General features: G+C 52.6%; 1 protein-coding gene across 7 annotated transcripts in view; it reads right to left on the bottom strand.

Moving 5' to 3' along the window:
- Positions 1-24,217, bottom strand: part of LOC142474756 (sodium channel protein type 4 subunit alpha-like) — a 173,154-nt gene that overhangs the window by 75,327 nt on the left and 73,610 nt on the right. The window lies entirely within an intron of this gene.

The raw sequence follows: 24,217 nt of genomic DNA, 5'->3' as shown, positions 1-24,217 counted from the left end.
ATAAGGACAGACATATACAGGCAGGTAATGAGGGCTCTGATCCTGAGAGCTTACAATCTAGAGGAATATGGGGTAATGTTGAAACAAAAAGTTGTGCGATGGAGTATACATCAGGATGGAGTATGGTTCAGCATCAGAGCTGGTCCCATTAAGGTTTGGGGGTGCGGATGTTAGGGGGTGTTACATAGCGTGGGGACTGGTGCAGCCGCACAGCTGGTCCCATTAAGGTTTGGGGGTGCGGATGTTAGGGGGTGTTACATAGCGTGGGGATTGGTGCAGCCGCACAGCTAATCCTATTAAGGTTTGGGGGTGTGGATGTTAGGGGGTGTTACATAGCGTGGGGACTGGTGCAGCCGCACAGATGGTCCCATTAAGGTTTGGGGGGGTGGATGTTAGGGGGTGTTACATAGCGAGGGACTGGTCCAGCCGCACAGCTGATCCCATTAAGGTTTGGGGGTGAGGATGTTAGGGGGTGTTACATAGCGTGGGGATTGGTGCAGCCGCACAGCTGGTCCCATTAAGGTTTGGGGGTGTGGATGTTAGGGGGTGTTAGCGGGGGACTGGTGCAGCCGCACAGCTGGTCCCATTAAGGTTTGGGGGTGCGGATGTTAGGGGGTGTTACATAGCGTGGGGACTGGTCCAGCCGCACAGCTGGTCCCATTAAGGTTTGGGGGTGTGGATGTTAGGGGTATACCAGATGGGCATACTGTAGGCTTAACATCAGGTTAAATTAGCACTTCAGTAGGTTTCGTTAACTTCAAATAAGAAAGAAACTTGGACAGTAATTCAGGGTCTGAATGGGGGTAACACGACCCAACTAAAGTCTCGTTAAATCCCTGTTACCTCTAACACAGGGGAGTGCAATCTCCCCTGCCGGCTGTCCCCCTCTCCTCCCCCCCCCCTTTCTTGGCGTTATTTGCCGCCACGTTGCCATGGTCACATATCTCCATCTCATCCCCACTCCCTCTCACTCTCCCTCCTTCACTCAATCCCCCCTCTATCACTCCCTCCTTCCTCTCATTCCCTTTCCCTCTCACTCAATCTACTGTCCCTCATTCCTTCCCCTCCATCTCATCCCCCCTCCCTCTCACGTTCTCCCCTCCCTCACTCAATCCCCACTTTCCTCCCCCTCCCCCTTACACCTCCCTCTCACTCAATCCCCATACACTCTCCCTCCCTCACTCAATCTCTCTCACACTCCCTCCTTCACTCCCTCTCACTCAATCCCCCTCTCCCGTCCCTCCCTCTCATCCCCCCTCCCTCTCACGTTCTCCCCTCCCTCACTCAACCCCCACCTCCCTCCCCCTTCCACCTCCCTCACTCAATCCCCCCTCTCTCTCATGCTCTCCCCTCCCTCACTCACTCCCCACCTCCTCACACTCAAATCCCAGTCACACACTCAATTAATTCCACCCCTCCACAACCAATCCACCCCTCCTCTGAGACTTGTACCATGGGGTGTGGAACAGCGCTGCTTCAGTCGGCTTCTCTGATGCAGAGCTGGACACGCGGGCCCAACTTCTGGCAGCACCAACCAGGTCCCCCGGCAGAGAGGTGGGGGAGCAGACTGCAGGGGTTTCAGCCGCATGGGCAAGTTGCCGTCACCGGCCGGACACCCTCCCCCATTCTCGGGCATCAGGGGGAACACCCCCACTGCGTTTCATTAGCACTAACGACCGGATTAATGTCACCGTGCATTATTTCGAGGTCATGCCCTCGAGGGCGAGGCGTTACGGTTAACCCACGGTCATTTGGGTTAACCGTAGGTGAAATAGCTGAACGGAGCTTGGCGCATCTGAGAGCGCGGCCTGAAGCCACTAGCGCACGTAATGGACACGCAGCAAAACGTTGGCACTATGGAAGCCATATTAACCAAAGACCTCCATATTATCCCATTATGGCGCTCACGACGCATGCGTGCTTTCTAATAAAGCGTTACGATTTGGTAAGAACCAACATCATCCTCCCATAGTTATAACACTGTCCGGCCTCCGAGACGAGGTCATCCTCCCATAGTTATAACACTGTCCGGCCTCCGAGACGAGGTCATCCTCCCATAGTTATAACACTGTCCGGCCTCCGAGACGAAGTCATCCTCCCATAGTTATAACACTGTCCAGCCTCCGAGACGAGGTCGTCCTCCCATAGTTATAACACTGTCCGGCCTCCGAGACGAGGTCATCCTCCCATAGTTATAACACTGTCCGGCCTCCGAGACGAGGTCACCCTCCCATAGTTATAACACTGTCCGGCCTCCGAGACGAGGTCACCCTCCCATAGTTATAACACTGTCCGGCCTCCGAGACGAGGTCACCCTCCCATAGTTATAACACTGTCCGGCCTCCGAGACGGGGTCATCCTCCCATAGTTATAACACTGTCCGGCCTCCGAGACGAGGTCATCCTCCCATAGTTATAACACTGTCCGGCCTCCGAGACGAGGTCACCCTCCCAAAGTTATAACACTGTCCGGCCTCCGAGACGAGGTCACCCTCCCATAGTTATAACACTGTCCGGCCTCCGAGACGAGGTCACCCTCCCATAGTTATAACACTGTCCGGCCTCCGAGACGAGGTCACCCTCCCATAGTTATAACACTGTCCGGCCTCCGAGACGAGGTCATCCTCCCATAGTTATAACACTGTCCGGCCTCCGAGACGAGGTCATCCTCCCATAGTTATAACACTGTCCGGCCTCCGAGACGAAGTCATCCTCCCATAGTTATAACACTGTCCGGCCTATGAGACGAGGTCATCCTCCCATAGTTATAACACTGTCCGGCCTCCGAGACGAGGTCATCCTCCCATAGTTATAACACTGTCCGGCCTCCGAGACGAGGTCATCCTCCCATAGTTATAACACTGTCCGGCCTCCGAGACGAGGTCATCCTCCCATAGTTATAACACTGTCCGGCCTCCGAGACGAGGTCATCCTCCCATAGTTATAACACTGTCCGGCCTCCGAGACGAGGTCATCCTCCCATAGTTATAACACTGTCCGGCCTCCGAGACGAGGTCATCCTCCCATAGTTATAACACTGTCCGGCCTCCGAGACGAGGTCATCCTCCCATAGTTATAACACTGTCCGGCCTCCGAGACGAGGTCACCCTCCCATAGTTATAACACTGTCCGGCCTCCGAGACGAGGTCATCCTCCCATAGTTATAACACTGTCCGGCCTCCGAGACGAGGCCATCATCCCATAATTATAACACTATCCGGCCTCTGAGACGAGGTCATCCTCCTATAGTTATAACACTGTCCGGCCTCCGAGACGAGGTCATCCTCCCATAGTTATAACACTGTCCGGCCTCCGAGACGAGGTCATCCTCCCATAGTTATAACACTGTCCGGCCTCCGAGACGAGGTCATCCTCCCATAGTTATAACACTGTCCGGCCTCCGAGACGAAGTCATCCTCCCATAGTTATAACACTGTCCGGCCTCCGAGACGAGGTCATCCTCCCATAGTTATAACACTGTCCGGCCTCCGAGACGAGGTCACCCTCCCAAAGTTATAACACTGTCCGGCCTCCGAGACGAGGTCACCCTCCCATAGTTATAACACTGTCCGGCCTCCGAGACGAGGTCATCCTCCCATAATTATAACACTGTCCGGCCTCTGAGACGAGGTCATCCTCCCATAGTTATAACACTGTCCGGCCTCCGAGACGAGGTCATCCTCCCATAGTTATAACACTGTCCGGCCTCCGAGACGAGGTCATCCTCCCATAGTTATAACACTGTCCGGCCTCCGAGACGAGGTCATCCTCCCATAGTTATAACACTGTCCGGCCTCCGAGACGAGGTCATCCTCCCATAGTTATAACACTGTCCGGCCTCCGAGACGAGGTCATCCTCCCATAGTTATAACACTCTCCGGCCTCCGAGACGAGGTCATCCTCCCATAGTTATAACACTGTCCGGCCTCCGAGACGAGGTCATCCTCCCATAGTTATAACACTGTCCGGCCTCCGAGACGAGGTCATCCTCCCATAGTTATAACACTGTCCGGCCTCCGAGACGAGGTTTATACGGAGAATTGCCTGATGGACTCAGACAGAAGGTATCCATGGCGGGTGTCCGGGACACAGCAATGTTGAGTACACGAGATGCCGGAGAGATACATTATCCCCAATTCACTACCGGATATTCCACATCACTTGACACTGAATGTATGTTCAGCTCTGGTTCTCAGTTACAGACACCGAATGGGCCCTTAACCCCCTCAGCTTCCACGAAAAGGATTTGTTCTTATTGGTGGAAAACTCCGGAATACATCTAAAGGCTAACGAAACGTTATCGGGTAAGCAGCCCCGGACCGAGAGAGCAGCGCGCCTCGGGCAGGCTAAAAATGTGCGCCCACTCCTCCTGCAGCATCGTCACGTGGTGACGCGCTGCCGTTACCACGTGGCGCCCCGTGGCGTCGGGGGGGCGCTGAAAGAGGAGGCTGGAAAAAGGTATCCACATGGTACAGAGATGTTGCTACATCGACTCGGAGACGCAAGATGGAAATGGCGCAATTTGCTTCGATTTGGGGTAGTGTGGTGAGCAGTACGGGACATTAACAAGGGCACTCGGCCATGCGGGACAGGTCCCGCGGGCCCTGTCCCGCTCCGCTAACGTCCGGTGCTGTTGCTGCCGCTGCGAGTCCCGCGTGCGCCCGCCGCCGCTCCGACGCCATTTTTAGTGTCCCTTGCTATTGACTAGGCCGCGCCAGACTCGGACATTTGAAGATGGCGCCGGGGTTGGATGCGCACGGCTCCCTTTTTCGTTTGGCGCCCGGGCAAGCCAGTCCGCAGTTAATGCGGATAATAGCATAGACAATAATGGGGGTTGGGGTATCGCGGAAAATTTGGAGCCAAATGGACGCAAATTGAGTCATTTCCATCTTGCGTCTCCGAGTCAACGTATCAAAGTCTCTGCTCCACGTTTGCGCCGTTGGCGTCCACATGTGGTGCGCCGGGAATAGGACAGGGGAGGAGGTACATGACGCACAGATAGACCGGGTGGCAACTTGCATCAGGCGCATGAAGCACTTTCCTGCAGGCGAGGGCGAGCACCGAAAACGGCGTCACGCGTCCACACCACACTCTGGCGCGCTTGTTCAGCATGTTGATAAATCTCCTGCTGTGTCTTCATTTCCAGGAACGCGCACCGGACACCAGAGAGAAGCCTGAATATACGCCTCGCTGAAATGGATCCGCCGAGCTATGCAAGTCAAGCAGATCACGTAACTCCGAAACGACGGAGTGGAAACAGCCCGTCCCTACAAACCCGTAGCTAACCAGTGAGAAGGGACACAGATGTACATCAATATCACTTCGATTGTAAGCTCTTGGGAGCAGGGACTCCCTTTCCTAACACCGACTTACGGAGTTGCCTTTCCATGTTGTAGCAGACATTTGCTGGGGGGGGGTTATTACTTCGTTTTTTCCCCTATGTTGATTACATTTTTTAGCCTAACCCCAAACATCACAAAAGAGGCTGGGCTGAAGAGCTGACACTCAACGGGGAGGGCCACACAGCTCTATAGTTGACTTCAGTGCCAATGGGGACCCACCTAGCTCACTGAGTGCAGCTTTCAGCGTTACTATAATGGGTGTTATACTGTAGCTTCGTTAGGGTTAACGCAGGCACTTAACGAGACGTCAGTGAGGTCAGAGTTAAACACGGCGTTACTTCCAATCCAGACCCTGAAATATCTTTTACAAGGTCTAGGTACATGGAAGGCCGGAGTTAGGTCTGGATACGTGGAATGCCGGAGTTAAGTCTGGGTACGTGGAAGGCCGGAGTTAGGTCTGGGTAAGTGGAAGGCCGGAGTTAGGTCTGGGTAAGTGGAAGGCCGGAGTTAGGTCTGGGTAAGTGGAAGGCCGGAGTTAGGTCTGGGTACGTGGAAGACCGGAGTTAGGTCTGGGTACGTGGAAGGTCGGAGTTAGGTCTGGGTACGTGGAAGGCCGGAGTTAGGTCTGGGTACTTGGAAGGCCGGAGTTAGGTCTGGGTACGTGGAAGGACGGAGTTAGGTCTGGGTACGTGGAAGGCCGGAATTAGGTCTGGGTACCTGGAAGGCCGGAGTTAGGTCTGGGTACCTGGAAGGCCGGAGTTAGGTCTTGGTACGTGGAAGGCCGGAGTTAGGTCTGGATACGTGGAATGCCGGAGTTAGGTCTGGATACGTGGAATGCCGGAGTTAGGTCTGGGTACGTGGAAGGCCGGAGTTAGGTCTGGGTACGTGGAAGGCCGGAATTAGATCTGGGTACGTGGAAGGCCGGTGTTAGGTCTGGGTACGTGGAAGGCCGGAGTTAGGTCTGGGTACGTGGAAGGCCGGAGTTAGGTCTGGGTACGTGGAAGGCCGGAGTTAGGTCTGGGTACGTGGAAGGCCGGAGTTAGGTCTGGATACGTGGAATGCCGGAGTTAGGTCTGGGTACGTGGAAGGCCGGAGTTAGGTCTGGGTAAGTGGAAGGCCGGAGTTAGGTCTGGGTAAGTGGAAGGCCGGAGTTAGGTCTGGGTAAGTGGAAGGCCGGAGTTAGGTCTGGGTACGTGGAAGGCCGGAGTTAGGTCTGGGTACGTGGAAGGTCGGAGTTAGGTCTGGGTACGTGGAAGGCCGGAGTTAGGTCTGGGTACGTGGAAGGCCGGAGTTAGGTCTGGATACGTGGAATGCCGGAGTTAGGTCTGGGTACGTGGAAGGCCGGAGTTAGGTCTGGGTAAGTGGAAGGCCGGAGTTAGGTCTGGGTAAGTGGAAGGCCGGAGTTAGGTCTGGATACGTGGAATGCCGGAGTTAGGTCTGGATACGTGGAATGCCGGAGATAGGTCTGGGTATGTGGAAGGCCGGAGTTAGGTCTGGGTACGTGGAAGGCCGGAATTAGATCTGGGTACGTGGAAGGCCGGTGTTAGGTCTGGGTACGAGGAAGGCCGGAGTTAGGTCTGGGTACGTGGAAGGCCGGAGTTAGGTCTGGGTACGTGGAAGGCCGGAGTTAGGTCTGGGTACGTGGAAGGCCGGAGTTAGGTCTGGATACGTGGAATGCCGGAGTTAGGTCTGGGTACGTGGAAGGCCGGAGTTAGGTCTGGGTAAGTGGAAGGCCGGAGTTAGGTCTGGGTAAGTGGAAGGCCGGAGTTAGGTCTGGGTAAGTGGAAGGCCGGAGTTAGGTCTGGGTAAGTGGAAGGCCGGAGTTAGGTCTGGGTACGTGGAAGGCCGGAGTTAGGTCTGGGTACGTGGAAGGTCGGAGTTAGGTCTGGGTACGTGGAAGGCCGGAGTTAGGTCTGGGTACGTGGAAGGCCGGAGTTAGGTCTGGGTACGTGGAAGGACGGAGTTAGGTCTGGGTACGTGGAAGGCCGGAGTTAGGTCTGGGTACGTGGAAGGACGGAGTTAGGTCTGGGTACGTGGAAGGCCGGAGTTAGGTCTGGATACGTGGAATGCCGGAGTTAGGTCTGGATACGTGGAATGCCGGAGTTAGGTCTGGGTACGTGGAAGGCCGGAGTTAGGTCTGGGTACGTGGAAGGCCGGAATTAGATCTGGGTACGTGGAAGGCCGGTGTTAGGTCTGGGTACGTGGAAGGCCGGAGTTAGGTCTGGGTACGTGGAAGGCCGGAGTTAGGTCTGGGTACGTGGAGGGCCGGAGTTAGGTCTGGGTACGTGGAAGGCCGGAGTTAGGTCTGGGTACGTGGAATGCCGGAGTTAGGTCTGGGTACGTGGAAGGCCGGAGTTAGGTCTGGGTACGTGGAAGGCCGGAGTTAGGTCTGGGTACGTGGAAGGCCAGAGTTAGGTCTGGGTAAGTGGAAGGCCGGAGTTAGGTCTGGGTACGTGGAAGGCCGGAGTTAGGTCTGGGTACGTGGAAGGCCGGAGTTAGGTCTGGGTACGTGGAAGGCCGGAGTTAGGTCTGGGTACGTGGAAGGCCGGAGTTAGGTCTGGGTACGTGGAAGGCCGGAGTTAGGTCTGGGTACGTGGAAGGCCGGAGTTAGGTCTGGGTACGTGGAAGGCCGGAGTTAGGTCTGGGTACGTGGAAGGCCGGAGTTAGGTCTGGGTACGTGGAAGGCTGGAGTTAGGTCTGGGTACGTGGAAGGCCGGAGTTAGGTCTGGGTACTTGGAAGGCCGGAGTTAGGTCTGGGTACGTGGAAGGCCGGAGTTAGGTCTGGGTACGTGGAAGGCCGGAGTTAGGTCTGGGTACGTGGAAGGCCGGAGTTAGGTCTGGGTACGTGGAAGGCCGGAGTTAGGTCTGGGTACGTGGAAGGCCGGAGTTAGGTCTGGGTACGTGGAAGGCCGGAGTTAGGTCTGGGTACGTGGAAGGCCGGAGTTAGGTCTGGGTACGTGGAAGGCCGGAGTTAGGTCGGATTATTTACACAGGGTTCTTTCCCTCGCCTCCTTTTTGAACTTGAATTAAACACCTATTCAGGGGCCGGGATGGGAGTAACGACCACCTTAAGTCATTGTACTAACGAGATCGCTAATGACCGTGGCTTTTGCACATGATTCGCGGTGTGGATTCCCGTTAAACTTGGGGGAAAGAATGGCTAAAACGTGACGTTATTTGCAAACCACGCAACTTCAACAAAAATGTAAATTAAATCTTTTTTTTGTGTTAATCTACGCCGCCTTTGATCACCTTTATTGAAAACTAATTACCTGAGCATGCCAATTACTAATTACCAAATGGCCGCCATTCAGCTTCAAAGCTATCCTTCAGTCAGCGTAACTCAGCAGCTACAATGTATCCTGATATTACTAAGGTAACATATCTATTGTTACAGCTCGCAGCTCAGACTGCTGGGAACACTGGCAACCAATGATCCCCAAACAGGAAAGTGTGACAAATGTCTTGCACTGCTGGGGAGGCGGGCTAAAGCTGCTATAGAAATCAAAGGACTCATTAAAAATGGCATTAGGAGTTGTCATGGAACAAGAATCATAGTTCTGTTCCTCTTTCCCCTTTTGCAGCTCTGCCTGCTGCCCCTTAATGCAGTAGCACTTTCCCTGCAGTTATTTTCAATCTCAGCAGGCACTACCTAAGCCCTCAGTTCCTGGTAAGAAGCATCGTTTTTACTTTTTTTGTCCTTACCATCAAGCACTATTATTGCAGACAAACTCTCTCTCACTGCACCATCTACAAGTATATCTGGGATCTGCTGCTTGTCAATAAAGTGACGGAAACTTATAGAACTTGTGGTGCTTGTAAAAGGAAACTAGTTACGCTGCCTGGCCAAACATTACCCAGAGTACTTACCTTTGGTTCCAGAACAGGAGTTGAATTTAAAAAAGAAAAGTGTAGTAAGTATTATCTAATACTACAGAACTGAATTATTAAAGAAACATGTGGGATCTTGCTGGGACTGGTACTTTAACAGAGATAAATTGATCTGACCCTGGGTGTTTTGGCTGGAGGTTAACGTAATCTGGTCGCCTTTTTCATAATACAGGCAGTCCTCGGTTATCCGACACAATGCGTTACTCAAAATGGCGTCGGATAGCGAAACGTTGTAAAGCGAAACGCGTTTTCCCATAGGAACGCTGTTTAAATGAAAGGTTCCGTTCCTGAAGGCATGTTTAACGCTAAAATACACCAAATATTTTACGCAGGCAATAACATACGCAGCACACACATAAATCATATAGTGTATATACTGTGTTATATATATAATATAACATAATAAATAATATATTATATAGTATAATATAATATTATATAGTATAATATTATATACTGTCGCGGCCCCTTTTAATCTCCAACATCCCCCAAAAAATTTGGGGATGTTTTCCGACTCTCACGGGCCTTCTCCGCGCGGCCCGAAATCAGCTGACAGCGCTAATAGCCCTAGACAATGAAAGCGCTTAGCGCTAAACAATAGAAATGCCTGCAGGCGCCCAAAACGTCCGAAAACCGCCCCCATCAGGAAAAGGCCGCAGGAGGCTAAAGTCGGCCGCCACTGTATATGCTCTTATGACGCTTTGCAACGTTGTGTATGTGTGTATATACACACATACACAAACAACGTTGCAAAGCGTCGTAAGAGCGTTGGATAAGCCGTTTTGGCGGTGTAAAAATGAACATAGGTATGCATTGCACAGCGTTGGATAAGCCATTCGCTGTAAAGCGAGGACTGCCTGTATGTAGAGACGGCTAAATATATGAGATGTGCAGAATCGCGTATATATCCATCACAACTAAAGAGATAAAACATTGTGTTACAGGCTACACAACAGCTCACACATTTGTAGCTCTCTCCCTCCCCCCCACTTCTCTCTACCCCGCCTCTCTCCCCTCCCTCTTCTCTCTGCCCTCTCCCCCGGGACACAAAAAAAATTATTAATACAACAAATTACATTATTAAAAAATGAATATTATAATGATATTTATCTAATAGTGTCACCACTGATGCTGTATTATTCATTCTACCTCTTCCCATTCTCTCTCTCTACCTTCTCCCCTATTCCCTCTATCCCTCTCCTCCCCCATTTTCTCTCACCCACCCCCCTATTTTCTCTCACCCTCACCAGTCTCTCCATTCCCTCCCCCCCAGTTTCACTCCCTTCCTCCCCTCATTCTCTCTCTCTTCTGTCCCCATTCTCCCCCTTCCCTCCCCTTATTCTCTCCGCATCCCCCCATTCACTCTCTCTTGCTCCACTCCCCCATTCTCTCTCTCTCTCAAGCCCCTCCTCTATTCTCTCTCCCCCGTCCATTCTGTCTCCACCCTCCTCCATTCTCCCTACCCCCCCATTCTCTCTCTGACCTGCACAGACACACAGCCACTGACCTGTGCAGACACTCACACAGCCACTGACCCGCACAGCTACTGACCCCCACAGCCACTGATCTGCACAGCAAGACCTGCACAGCCACTGACCCCCACAGCCACTGATCTGCACAGCCACTGATCTGCACAGCCACTGACACAGACCCTGACCCGACACAAACCCTGCTCCTGCACAGCCACTGACTCTGCACAGCCACTGATCTGCACAGGACTGATCTGCACAGCCACTGATCTGCACTGCAAGACCTGCACAGCCACTGACACAGACCCTGACCCGGCACAAACCCTGCTCCTGCACAGCCACTGACCCTGCACAGCCACTGACCCTGCACAGCCACTAACCCTGCACAGCCACTGACCCTGCACAGCCACTGACCCTGCACAGCCACTGACCCTGCACAGCCACTGACCCTGCACAGCCACTGACCCTGCACAGCCACTGTCACAGACCCCGACCCTGCACAGCCCCTGCTCCTGCACAGCCACTGACCCTGCACAGCCCCAGACACTGACCCTGCTCCTGCACAGCCACTGACCCTGCACAGCCCCAGACACTGACCCTGCTCCTGCACAGCCACTGACCCTGCACAGACCCTGCTCCTGCACAGACCCTGCTCCTGCACAGCCACTGACCCTGCACAGCCACTGACCCTGTACAGCCCCTGACCCTGCACAGACCCTGACCCTGCACAGCCACAGCCCCTGCACAGATCCTGACCCTGCACAGATCCTGACCCTGCACAGACCCTGACCCTGCACAGACCCTGACCCTGCACAGCCACAGACCCAGACCCTGCACAGCCACTGACCCTGCACAGATCCTGCTCCTGCACAGACCCTGCTCCTGCACAGACCCTGACCCTGCACAGCCACAGACCCAGACCCTGCACAGACCCTGCCCCTGCACAGCCACAGACCCAGACCCTGCACAGCCACTGACCCTGCACAGATCCTGCTCCTGCACAGACCCTGCTCCTGCACAGACCCTGACCCTGCACAGCCACAGACCCAGACCCTGCACAGACCCTGCCCCTGCACAGCCACAGACCCAGACCCTGCACAGACCCTGCCCCTGCACAGCCACAGACCCAGACCCTGCACAGCCACTGACCCTGCACAGATCCTGCTCCTGCACAGACCCTGCTCCTGCACAGACCCTGACCCTGCACAGCCACAGACCCAGACCCTGCACAGACCCTGCCCCTGCACAGCCACAGACCCAGACCCTGCACAGACCCTGCTTCTGCACAGACCCTGACCCTGCACAGACCCTGCACAGACCCTGACCCTGCACAGACCCTGACCTTGCACACCTCCTCATCGATAATATCATTTCAATACTCCCCTGGAGTTTCTTCTTATCTTGTTCTATGGGACACTAATTGGCTGTTATTGTTCTTTGTCTGGTCCAGCCAAAGCATACGACCCGTATTGACCTTGCTTTGTAGCAGCTTTCCTGCTCGGTACCGAACCTTATCTTTGTTTTACATCCCACACAGACTCAGACAGGCAGGATCCGGGGACCCGGTGAAGGTTTGAGAATTGTAGAGTGTAAGCTCTTCTGTAACTAGAAAGGACGAACACTGAGCTACAGCAATCCCTACAATACTGAAGAATATATATATATATATACAGTGGAGGTCACAGACCTCACAGTACCCATTGATCCACTGACCTACTTACTGTGCAGGCCGATGGAGGAAATTGACCGCCCAGTATGGAAATTAATCTTCGTTCTCACAGCGGCGAGGTGCGCAGTAGCGCCTTCCTGGAAGAAGGTGGCACCCCCCCCCCCCCCCAACCAAACAGAAAAGAATAAACAAAGTTATGCTTATGGAGAGGCTGACCGCCTTTCTTAGGCCATCGACAGAAAGCTTCTATAAAATCCGGGAGCCCCGGCTGACCCACCAACGATGATCAAAACCCAACCAACTCCGATATGCTTATTAAAAGATGATCTTGAATCAGGATCGAGGAGCTCGCGGCGAACGGGGGTGGGGTGGATTTTTCCTTCGCCTCCCCCCCTCCTTTCCCTCCCCCCTCCCTCACTTCCCCCCCCCCCCCCCCACTTCCCCCTCTCTCCCCACTTCTCTTTATCTGGCCTTCTGATTTTCAGACCATTATAAGTTCTTGAGGTCGCGCCTTCTATGGCGATGTTCTTTTATACATCTTTAAAAAATCTTTGTATTAGGCTGTAACTGCATTGATATGTCTGTAAGCCCAACAAAGCCTAATAAAAATGTTTGGAAAAACAAAAAAAAGAATATATACAGTGAAAAAAATGAGAAAAGAAAATATAGGACCCTTTCAGTGTGAGATGGGTAGGCAGATTATTGGAGATAAGGAGAAAGCTGAGGTATTAAACAAATTCTTTGCCTCTGTGTTTACCAGGGAAGAATCAAGTTCAATAGTAGTGCCGCAGGAGGAAGCCACAACCTCCATATTAATGACCAATTGGTTAACTGAGGAAGAAGTTTATAAGCGACTAGAAAAAATGAAAGTAAATAAGGCACCTGGCCCCGATGGCATGCATCCAAGAGTTCTCAAGGAGTTAAGCTCAGTAATAGCAAAACCATTATATTTAATATCCAAGGACTCCATTTCCACAGGCTCAGTACCACAAGATTAGCGTAAAGCAGATGTGGTGCCTATATTTAAAAAGGGAGCTAGATCACACCCGGGGAATTACAGACCTGTAAGCCTGACTTCAATAGTAGGGAAACTACTTGAAGGTTTAATACGGGATAATATTCAGGCATACCTAATGGAAAACAAAATGATTAGTAATAGTCAGCATGGATTTATGAAGGATAGATCTTGCCAAACTAACCTTATTTGTTTCTTTGAGGAGGTAAGTAGGAATTTAGACCAGGGTAATGCAGTTGATGTGGTCTACTTAGATTTTGCAAAGGCTTTTGATACGGTTTCACACAAGAGGTTGGTGTACAAAATAAAGAAAATTGGACTCAGTAATAATATATGCACCTGGATTGAAAACTGGTTAAAGGACAGACAACAGAGGGTTATCATAAATGGAACTTTTTCAGGTTGGGCTAAAGTCGTGAGTGGAGTACCTCAGGGATCGGTACTGGGACCCCTGCTTTTTAACTTGTTTATTAATGACCTTGAGGTTGGGATTGAGAGCAAAGTCTCCATCTTTGTTGATGATACTAAATTGTGTAAGGTAATAGAATCAGAGCAGGATGTATTTTCTCTTCAGAAGGACTTGGAGAGACTGGAAACGTGGGTAGGTAAATGGCAAATGAGGTTTAATACAGATAAATGTAAGGTTATGCATTTGGGATGCAAGAATAAGAAGGCGACTTACAAATGAAATGGGGATATATTGGGGGAATCCTTGATCGAGAAGGATTTAGGAGTGCTTGTAGACAGCAGGCTTAGCAATAGTGCCCAATGTCACGCAGTAGCTGCAAAGGCAAACAAGATCTTATCTCGCATCAAATGGGCAATGGATGGAAGGGAAGTAAACATAATTATGCCCCTTTACAAAACATTAGTAAGACCACACCTTGAATATGGAGTACAATTTTGGGCACCAATCCTAAGAAAAGACATTGTGGAACTAGAGAGAGTGCAGAGAAGAGCCACCAAATTAATAAAGGGGATGGACAATCTAACTTATGAGGAGAGGCTAGCTAAATTAGATTTATTTACATGAGAAAAGAGGCGTCTAAGAGGGGATATGATAACTATATACAAATATATTCAGGGACAATACAAGGAGCTTTCAAAAGAACTATTCATCCCATGGGCAGTACAAAGGACTCGGGGGCATCCCTTAAGGTTGGAGGAAAGGAAATTTCACCAGCAACAAAGGAAAGGGTTCTTTACAGTAAGGGCAGTTACAGTGTGGGATTCATTACCCATGGAGACTGTGATGGCAGATACAATAGATTTGTTCAAAAAAAGGTTGGACATCTTTTTAGATGGGAAAGGTATACAGGGATATACCAAATAAGTATACATGGGAAGGATGTTGATCCAGGGATTAATCCGATTGCCAATTCTTGGAGTCAGGAAGGAATTAATTTTTCCCCTTAATGGGGTTTTTTGTTTGCCTTCCTCTGGATCAATAAGTAAGTATAGATATAGAATAAAGTATCTGTTGTCTAAATTTAGCATAGGTTGAACTTGATGGACCTACGTCTTTTTTCAACCTCATCTACTATGTAACTATGTAAAAAAAAAGAAAGTGCACCCTCTTTGAATTCTGAGGTTTTACACATCAGGACATAATAACGATCATCTGTTCCTTAGCTAGGGTGACCAGATTTTGAAAATGAAAAACCGGGACACATAAAAAAATGTATTAATACAACAAATTGCATTATTAAAACAATGAATATTATAATGATATCTAATAGTGTCAACATTGATGCTGTATTATTCATTCTACCTCTTCCCATTCTCTCGCTACCTTCTCCCCCATTTCCTCTATCCCTCCCCCATTTCCTCTATCCCTCCCCCCCTTTTTTCTCTCACCGCACCAGTCTCTCTCCCTCCCTTCCCCCCCCCAGTTTTACTCCCTTCCTCCCCCCATTCTCCCTCCCTTCTGTCCCAATTCTCTCCCTTCCCCACATTCACTCTCTTCCTCCGCACCTCCATTTTCTCTCTCTCAATCCCCTCCTCTATTCTCTCTCTCCCCTGACCATTCTTTCTCCACCCTTCTCCATTCTCGCTACCCCCCCCCCCCATTCTCTCTCTGACCTGCACAGACACACAGCAACTGACCTGTGCAGACACTCACACAGCCACTGACCTGCACAGCCACTGACCCGCACAGCCACTGACACAGACCCTGCACAGACCCTGCAGAGCCACTGACCCTGACCCTGCACAGCCACTGACCCTGACCCTGCACAGCCACTGACACAGACCCTGACCCTGCACAGCCACTGACCCTGACCTTGCACAGCCCCTGCTCCTGCACAGCCACTGACCCTGCACAGCCACTGACCCTACACAGCCACTAACCCTACACAGCCACTGACCCTGACCCTGCACAGCCACTGACCCTGACCCTGCACAGCCACTGACCCTGCACAGCCCCTGCTCCTGCACAGCCACTGACCCTGCACAGCCACTGACCCTGCACAGCCCCTGCTCCTGCACAGCCCCTGCTCCTGCACAGCCACTGACCCTGCACAGCCACTGACCCTGCACAGCCCCTGCTCCTGCACAGCCACTGACCCTGCACAGCCACTGACCCTGCACAGCCCCTGCTCCTGCACAGATCCTGCTCCTGCACAGCCACTGACCCTGCACAGCCACTGACCCTGCACAGACCCTGCTCCTGCACAGCCCCTGCTCCTGCACAGCCACTGACCCTGCACAGCCACTGACCCTGCACAGATCCTGCTCCTGCACAGCCACTGACCCTGCACAGCCACTGACCCTGCACAGCCCCTGCTCCTGCACAGATCCTGCTCCTGCACAGCCACTGACCCTGCACAGCCACTGACCCTGCACAGACCCTGCTCCTGCACAGATCCTGACCCTACACAGACCCTGACCCTACACAGACCCTGACCCTACACAGACCCTGACCCTACACAGACCCTGACCCTACACAGACCCTGACCCTACACAGACCCTGACCTTACACAGACCCTGACCCTACACAGACCCTGACCCTACACAGACCCTGACCTTACACAGAGCCTGCACAGACCCAGACCCTGCACAGACTCTGCCCCTGCACAGACCCTGCCCCTGCACAGACCCAGACCTGCACAGACCCTGCCCCTGCACAGACCCAGACCCTGCACAGACCCAGACCCTGCACAGACCCTGACCCTGCACAGATCCTGACCCTGCACAGACACACACTGCATAGACACTGACCCTGCACAGACACACACTGACCCTGACACACTGACCCTGCACTGAGACACTGACAATGCACAGACACACTGACCCTGCACAGACACACACTGACACTGAGACACTGACCCTGCAAAGACACACTGACCCTGACAAACTGACCCTGCCCAGACACACTGACTCTGCACAGGCACACACTGACCTGACACACTGACCCTGCCCAGACACACACTGACACACTGACCCTGCCCAGACACACACTGACCCTGCACAGACACACACTGACCTTGACACACTGACCCTGCACAGACACACACTGACCCTGCACAGACACACACTGACCCTGCGCAGATACACACTGACCCTGCACAGACACACACTGACCCTGCACAGACACACACTGACCCTGCACAGACACACACTGACCCTGCACAGACACACACTGACACTGCACAGACACACACTGACCCTGCACAGACACACTGACCATGCACTGACACTGACCCTGCATTGAGACACTGACCCTGCACTGACACACAGACCCTGCACTGAGACACTGACCCTGCACTGACACACTGACCCTGCACTGAGACACTGACCCTGCACTGAGACACTGACCCTGCACTGACACACTGACCCTGCACTGACACACTGACCCTGCACTGACACACTGACCCTGCACTGACACACTGACCCTGCACTGACACACTGACCCTGCGCTGACACACTGACCCTGCGCTGACACACTGACCCTGCGCTGACACACTGACCCTGCGCTGACACACTGACCCTGCACTGAGACACTGACCCTGCACTGACACACTGACCCTGCACTGACACACTGACCCTGCACTGACACACTGACCCTGCACTGACACACTGACCCTGCACTGACACACTGACCCTGCACTGACACACTGACCCTGCACTGACACACTGACCCTGCACTGAGACACTGACCCTGCACTGAGACACTGACCCTGCACTGAGACACTGACCCTGCACTGAACCTGCACTGACACACACTGACCCTGCACTGACACACACTGACCCTGCACTGACACACTGACCCTGCACTGAGACACTGACCCTGCACTGAGACACTGACCCTGCACTGAACCTGCACTGACACACACTGACCCTGCACTGACACACACTGACCCTGCACTGAGACACTGACCCTGCACTGACACACTGACCCTGCACTGACCCTGCACTGACACACACTGACCCTGCACTGAGACATTGACCCTGCACAGAGACACTGACCCTGCACTGACACACTGACCCTGCACTGACACACTGACCCTGCACTGACACACTGACCCTGCACTGACACACTGACCCTGCACTGAGACACTGACCCTGCACTGAGACACTGACCCTGCACTGAGGAGCAGCTGCAGGGGGTGTGTGTCCTAGATCTTGTGGAGGTTGGGGGGAGGGAGCCATCTTGGTTGGGGGGGAGCCACCTCACTTCCGGTTCTCACTGCTGAGGCTCCGCTGTCACTAACCCAGCCCACACCCTCTGCAGCTAACCCCGCCCCCACCCTCTGCAGCTAACCCCGCCCCCAACCTCTGCAGCTGCAGTCAGACCGGCCTCTGCTCTCCTCCCTGCATTCTCTGCTCTCTGCTGCCCCCACCTTCTCTGGTCAAAGCCGGGACAACCACAAAAAACCGGGACATTTTAAAGTACTGTACATGAGGGCCCCGGGTATACGGCGTGTTCCGTTCCAAAGGCCCTGCGTATAGTGAAAATCGCTGGATTTTCAGTGCTGCGCATGAGCAAACCGGCATTTTCGCCGTTCTGCGCATGTGCGACCTATGCTCTGCGCGCGCAAACTGCGGTCTGCGCATGCGCGCCGGGCGCACCCGCCCGTTCTGCGCATGTGCGATTTCAGATTCAACATGGCGGCCCCCTTCTCGGTGCCGCCGTATCAGCGGATCGCCGAAAAGGGAAGCGCCGAGAAGCGGGGCCATGCTGTATGTCGGGCAGCCTGGACAGACCTTAAAAAAACGGGACTGTCCCAGCTAAATCGGGACATCAGGTCACCCTATCCTTAGCAGGTCTTAAAAGTAGGTAAATACAACCTCAGATGAACAACAACACATGACATATTACACCGTGTCATGATTTATTTAACAAAAATAAAGCCAAAATGGAGAAGCCATGTGTGAAAAACTAAGTACACCTTATGATTCAATAACTTGTAGAACCACCTTTAGCAGCAATAACTTGAAGTAATCGTTTTCTGTATGACTTTATCAGTCTCTCACATCGTTGTGGAGGAATTTTGGCCCACTCTTCTTTACAACGTTGCTTCAGTTCATTGAGGTGTGTGGGCATTTCTTTATGCACAGCTCTCTTAAGGTCCAGACACAGCATTTCAATCGGGTTGAGGTCTGGACTCTGACTGGGCCATTGCAACACCTTGATTCTTTTCTTTTTCAGCCATTCTGTTGTAGATTTGCCGGTGTGCTTGGGATCATTGTCTTGTTGCATGGCTTCTCCATTTTGGCTTTATTTGTGTTAAATAAATCATGACACGGTGTAATATGTCATGTGTTGTTGTTCATCTGAGGTTGTATTTACCTAAGTTTAAGACCTGCTAAGGAACAGATGATTGTTATTATTCCCTGATATGTAACACCATGGAACTCAGAGGGTGTACTTTCTTTTTCACACGACTGTGTCTATGTGTTAAGTGCTCAGTCAGCCAACGCTCTGCTACCCACAATGAGCATATATGGGAAAGGTGAATAAAACAGGAATGAAACCATATAGAGGGTTTACTTCCTGAGTGCTGAACACGCATTTTAATAAAGTCGCACCCCTCAGTAACTTCCCCTTAACCACAACCAAGACCAGTATGTCTGATAGAGAGTAGTTGGAAATAGGTAAGCGCCTCTGAGTAGGATATAGTACCATGCAGTGCTGTGTAATAACACCACAAATGGGGTGTTACTGGCTGTAAAAATCCCAAACAATAGCAGGTTCTTCTATCGTCCTCATATAGAAAACCTACGCAAGGGGAGTCTTTCGTTGGTTGGTAATATAGCTGATTACCAACTTCATAAAGAAATGTTCTATACCATAGGTTCCTAATCTTAATTACACTATGCTCTTCCCCTCCTAAGAAATATTTGAGGCCCTAATGAATAAATCTTGTCGCCGACTCATCAGACTATCGGCAACAGAACGTGTGTGCCCGATCCCGGGCAGTATATAGCGTCCTGACCGCGTGGGGGGAACACACGCTTAATAATCCCCCAAACTGTGTGACCGATCCCAGGCAGTATATAGTGTCCTGAGCGCGTGGGGGGAACACACGCTTAATAATCCCCCAAACTGTGTGACCGATCCCAGGCAGTATATAGTGTCCTGAGCGCGTGGGGGAACACACGCTTAATAATCCCCCAAACTGCGTGCCCGATCCCAGGCAGTATATAGTGTCCTGAGCGCGTGGGGGGAACACACGCTTAATAATCCCCCAAACTGTGTGACCGATCCCAGGCAGTATATAGCGTCCTGAACGCGTGGGGGGAACACACGCTTAATAATCCCCCAAACTGTGTGCCCGATCCCAGGCAGTATATAGTGTCCTGAGCACGTGGGGGGAACACACGCTTATTAACCCCCCAAACTGTGTGCCCGATTCCAGGCAGTATATAGTGTCCTGAGCGTGTGGGGGGAACACACGCTTAATAATCCCACAAACTGTGTGACTGATCCCAGGCAGTATATAGTGTCCTGAGCGCGTGGGGGGAACACACGCTTAATAATCCCCCAAACTGTGTGCCCGATCCCAGGCAGTATATAGTGTCCTGAGCGCGTGGGGAGAACACACGCTTAATAATCCCCCAAACTGTGTGCCCGATCCCAGGCAGTATATAGTGTCCTGAGCGCGTGGGGGGAACACACGCTTAATAATCCCCCAAACTGTGTGACCGATCCCAGGCAGTATATAGTGTCCTGAGCGCGTGGGGGGAACACACGCTTAATAATCCCCCAAACTGTGTGACCGATCCCAGGCAGTATATAGTGTCCTGAGCGCATGGGGGGAACACACGCTTAATAATCCCCCAAACTGTGTGACCGATCCCAGGCAGTATATTGTGTCCTGAGCGCGTGGGGGGAACACACGCTTAATAATCCCCCAAACTGTGTGACCGATCCCAGGCAGTATATAGTGTCCTGAGTGTGTGGGGGGAACACACGCTTAATAATCCCCCAAACTGTGTGACCGATCACAGGCAGTATATAGTGTCCTGAGTGTGTGGGGGGAACACACGCTTAATAATCCCCCAAACTGTGTGACCGATCCCAGGCAGTATATTGTGTCCTGAGCGTGTGGGGGGGAACACACGCTTAATAATCCCCCAAACAGTGTGACCGATCCCAGGCAGTATATAGTGTCCTGAGCGCGTGGGGGGAACACACGCTTAATAATCCCCCAAACTGTGTGACTGATCCCAGGCAGTATATAGAGTCCTGAGCACGTGGGGGAAACACACGTTTAATAATCCCCCAAACTGTGTGACCGATCCCAGGCAGTATATAGTGTCCTGAGCACGTGGGGGGAACACACGCTTAATAATTCCCCAAACTGTGTGACCGATCCCAGGCAGTATATAGTGTCCTGAGCGCGTGGGGGGAACACACGTTTAATAATCCCCCAAACTGTGTGACCGATCTCAGGCAGTATATAGTGTCCTGAGCGTGCGGGGGGAACACACGCTTAATAATCCTAAAAACTGTGTGACCGATCCCAGGCAGTATATAGCGTCCTGAGCGCGTGGGGGGAACACACGCATAATAATCCCCCAAACTGTGTGACCGATCCCAGGCAGTATATATTGTCCTGAGCGCGTGGGGGGAACACACGCTTACTAATCACCCAAACTGTGTGCCGATCCCAGGCAGTATATAGTGTCCTGAGCGCGTGGGGGGAACACACGCTTAATAATCCCCCAAACTGTGTGCCGATCCCAGGCAGTATACAGTATAGTGTCCTGAGCGCGTGGGGGGAACACACGCTTAATAATCCCCCAAACTGTGTGATCAATCCCGGGCAGTATATAGTGTCCTGAGCGCGTGGGGGGAACACACGCTTAATAATCCCCCAAACTGTGTGACCGATCCCAGGCAGTATATAGTGTCCTGAGCACGTGGGGGGAACACACGCTTACTAATCACCCAAACTGTGTGCCGATCCCAGGCAGTATATAGTGTCCTGAGCACGTGGGGGGAACACACGCTTACTAATCACCCAAACTGTGTGCCCGATCCCAGGCAGTATATAGTGCCCTGAGCGCGTGGGGGGAACACACGCTTAATAATTTCCCAAACTGTGTGCCGATCCCAGGCAGTATATAGTGTCCTGAGCGCGTGGGGGGAACACACGCTTAATAATCTCCCAAACTGTGTGACCGATCCCAGGCAGTATATAGTGTCCTGAGCACGTGGGGGGAACACACGCTTAATAATCCCCCAAACTGTGTGCCGATCCCAGGCAGTATATAGTGTCCTGAGCGCGTGGGGGGAACACACGCTTAATAATCCACCAAACTGTGTGACCGATCCCAGGCAGTATATAGTGTCCTGAGCACGTGGGGGGAACACACGCTTAATAATCCCCCAAACTGTGTGACCGATCCCAGGCAGTATATAGTGTCCTGAGCACGTGGGGGGAACACACGCTTAATAATCCCCCAAACTGTGTGACCGATCCCAGGCAGTATATAGTGTCCTGAGCGCGTGGGGGAACACACGCTTAATAATCCCCCAAACTGCGTGCCCGATCCCAGGCAGTATATAGTGTCCAGAGCGCGTGGGGGGAACACACGCTTAATAATCCCCCAAACTGTGTGACCGATCCCAAGCAGTATATAGCGTCCTGAACGCGTGGGGGGAACACACGCTTAATAATCCCCCAAACTGTGTGCCCGATCCCAGGCAGTATATAGTGTCCTGAGCACGTGGGGGGGAACACACGCTTATTAACCCCCCAAACTGTGTGCCCGATTCCAGGCAGTATATAGTGTCCTGAGCGCGTGGGGGGAACACACGCTTAATAATCTCCCAAACTGTGTGACCGATCCCAGGCAGTATATAGTGTCCTGAGCACGTGGGGGGAACACACGCTTAATAATCCCCCAAACTGTGTGACCGATCCCAGGCAGTATATAGTGTCCTGAGCACGTGGGGGGAACACACGCTTACTAATCACCCAAACTATGTGCCGATCCCAGGCAGTATATAGTGTCCTGAGCACGTGGGGGGAACACACGCTTACTAATCACCCAAACTGTGTGCCCGATCCCAGGCAGTATATAGTGCCCTGAGCGCATGGGGGGAACACACGTTTAATAATCCCCCAAACTGTGTGATTGATCCCAGGCAGTATATAGTGTCCTGAGCGCGTGGGGGGAACACACGCTTAATAATCCCCCAAACTGTGTGCCCGATCCCAGGCAGTATATAGTGCCCTGAGCGCATGGGGGGAACACACGTTTAATAATCCCCCAAACTGTGTGCCCGATCCCAGGCAGTATATAGTGCCCTGAGCGCGTGGGGGACACACGCTTAATAACCCCCCAAACTGTGTGCCCGATCCCAGGCAGTATATAGTGCCCTGAGCGCATGGGGGGAACACACGCTTAATAATCCCCCAAACTGTGTGCCCGATCCCAGGCAGTATATAGTGTCCTGAGCGCGTGTGGGACACACGCTTAATAATCCCCCAAACTGTGTGCCCGATCCCAGGCAGTATATAGTGTCCTGAGCATGTGGGGGGAACACGCTTAATAATCCCCCAAACTGTGTGCCCGATCCCAGGCAGTATATAGTGTCCTGAGCGCGTGTGGGACACACGCTTAATAATCCCCCAAACCGCCCCTCAGTGTGTGTGGCAGCATGGGGGGGGGGGGGTATAGCTGTCACTCACTGCGGGAGTTTCCAAAGTCACGCCCCACAATGCCTTGCGTCTGCACGGCAAGGTGCAGTTGGGGGTCTTACGAAGTGCGCAGCCCCCACACCAGCGTGGAGACGCCTCGTGGATCCCCCTGTGTGGAATCACTAGAGCAAAAGAGGGACCATATCACCAGGTTAAGACAACACACTCAAAAAGCACTTGCCCCTTTTTTTGGGGTACTATAAACAGTCCGTTTACAGGCACTGTACACAAGACACACACGCAGCCGTGCCCAGGCACTGCGGCACTATTTGGGGGGGTATATACGTCCGTACGGGTCCCTTGTGGTCACAGGACTGGGTGACAACAAAGATGAACCGGCCGGGGGGGGGGGGGGGGGGGAAGCTGAGAGCTTCACGAGTTCATAACTGCCCTGAGGCATTTCCAGGCAGGGTCCGTCACCCCCCCCCCCCCCCCTCTCCAGCTGCCATCACCGCTCACCCAGCGGGGGTCAGATTTCGCCAGCTTGATGACTCGGTTCATTCCTCCGGAGAATGAGAAGCGGAGAGGCGCGCTCGTAGAGTGCGGGAACGTCCGACGCAATACCCCGGAGGTACCCCCACCTCTTCCATCGCCTCTCCCTTCTCCCCCCCCCCCCCCTGCCCCCTCCTTCCTGACCCCCCCGGACTACTTTACACGCACCTAAAAAATAAAGCGCGG

The sequence above is a fragment of the Ascaphus truei genome (assembly GCF_040206685.1).
Source record: "Ascaphus truei isolate aAscTru1 chromosome 23 unlocalized genomic scaffold, aAscTru1.hap1 SUPER_23_unloc_1, whole genome shotgun sequence".
NCBI lineage: Eukaryota > Metazoa > Chordata > Amphibia > Anura > Ascaphidae > Ascaphus > Ascaphus truei.
Note: the sequence above shows the minus strand (reverse complement) of the source record. Positions and strands in the feature narration are given on the sequence as shown.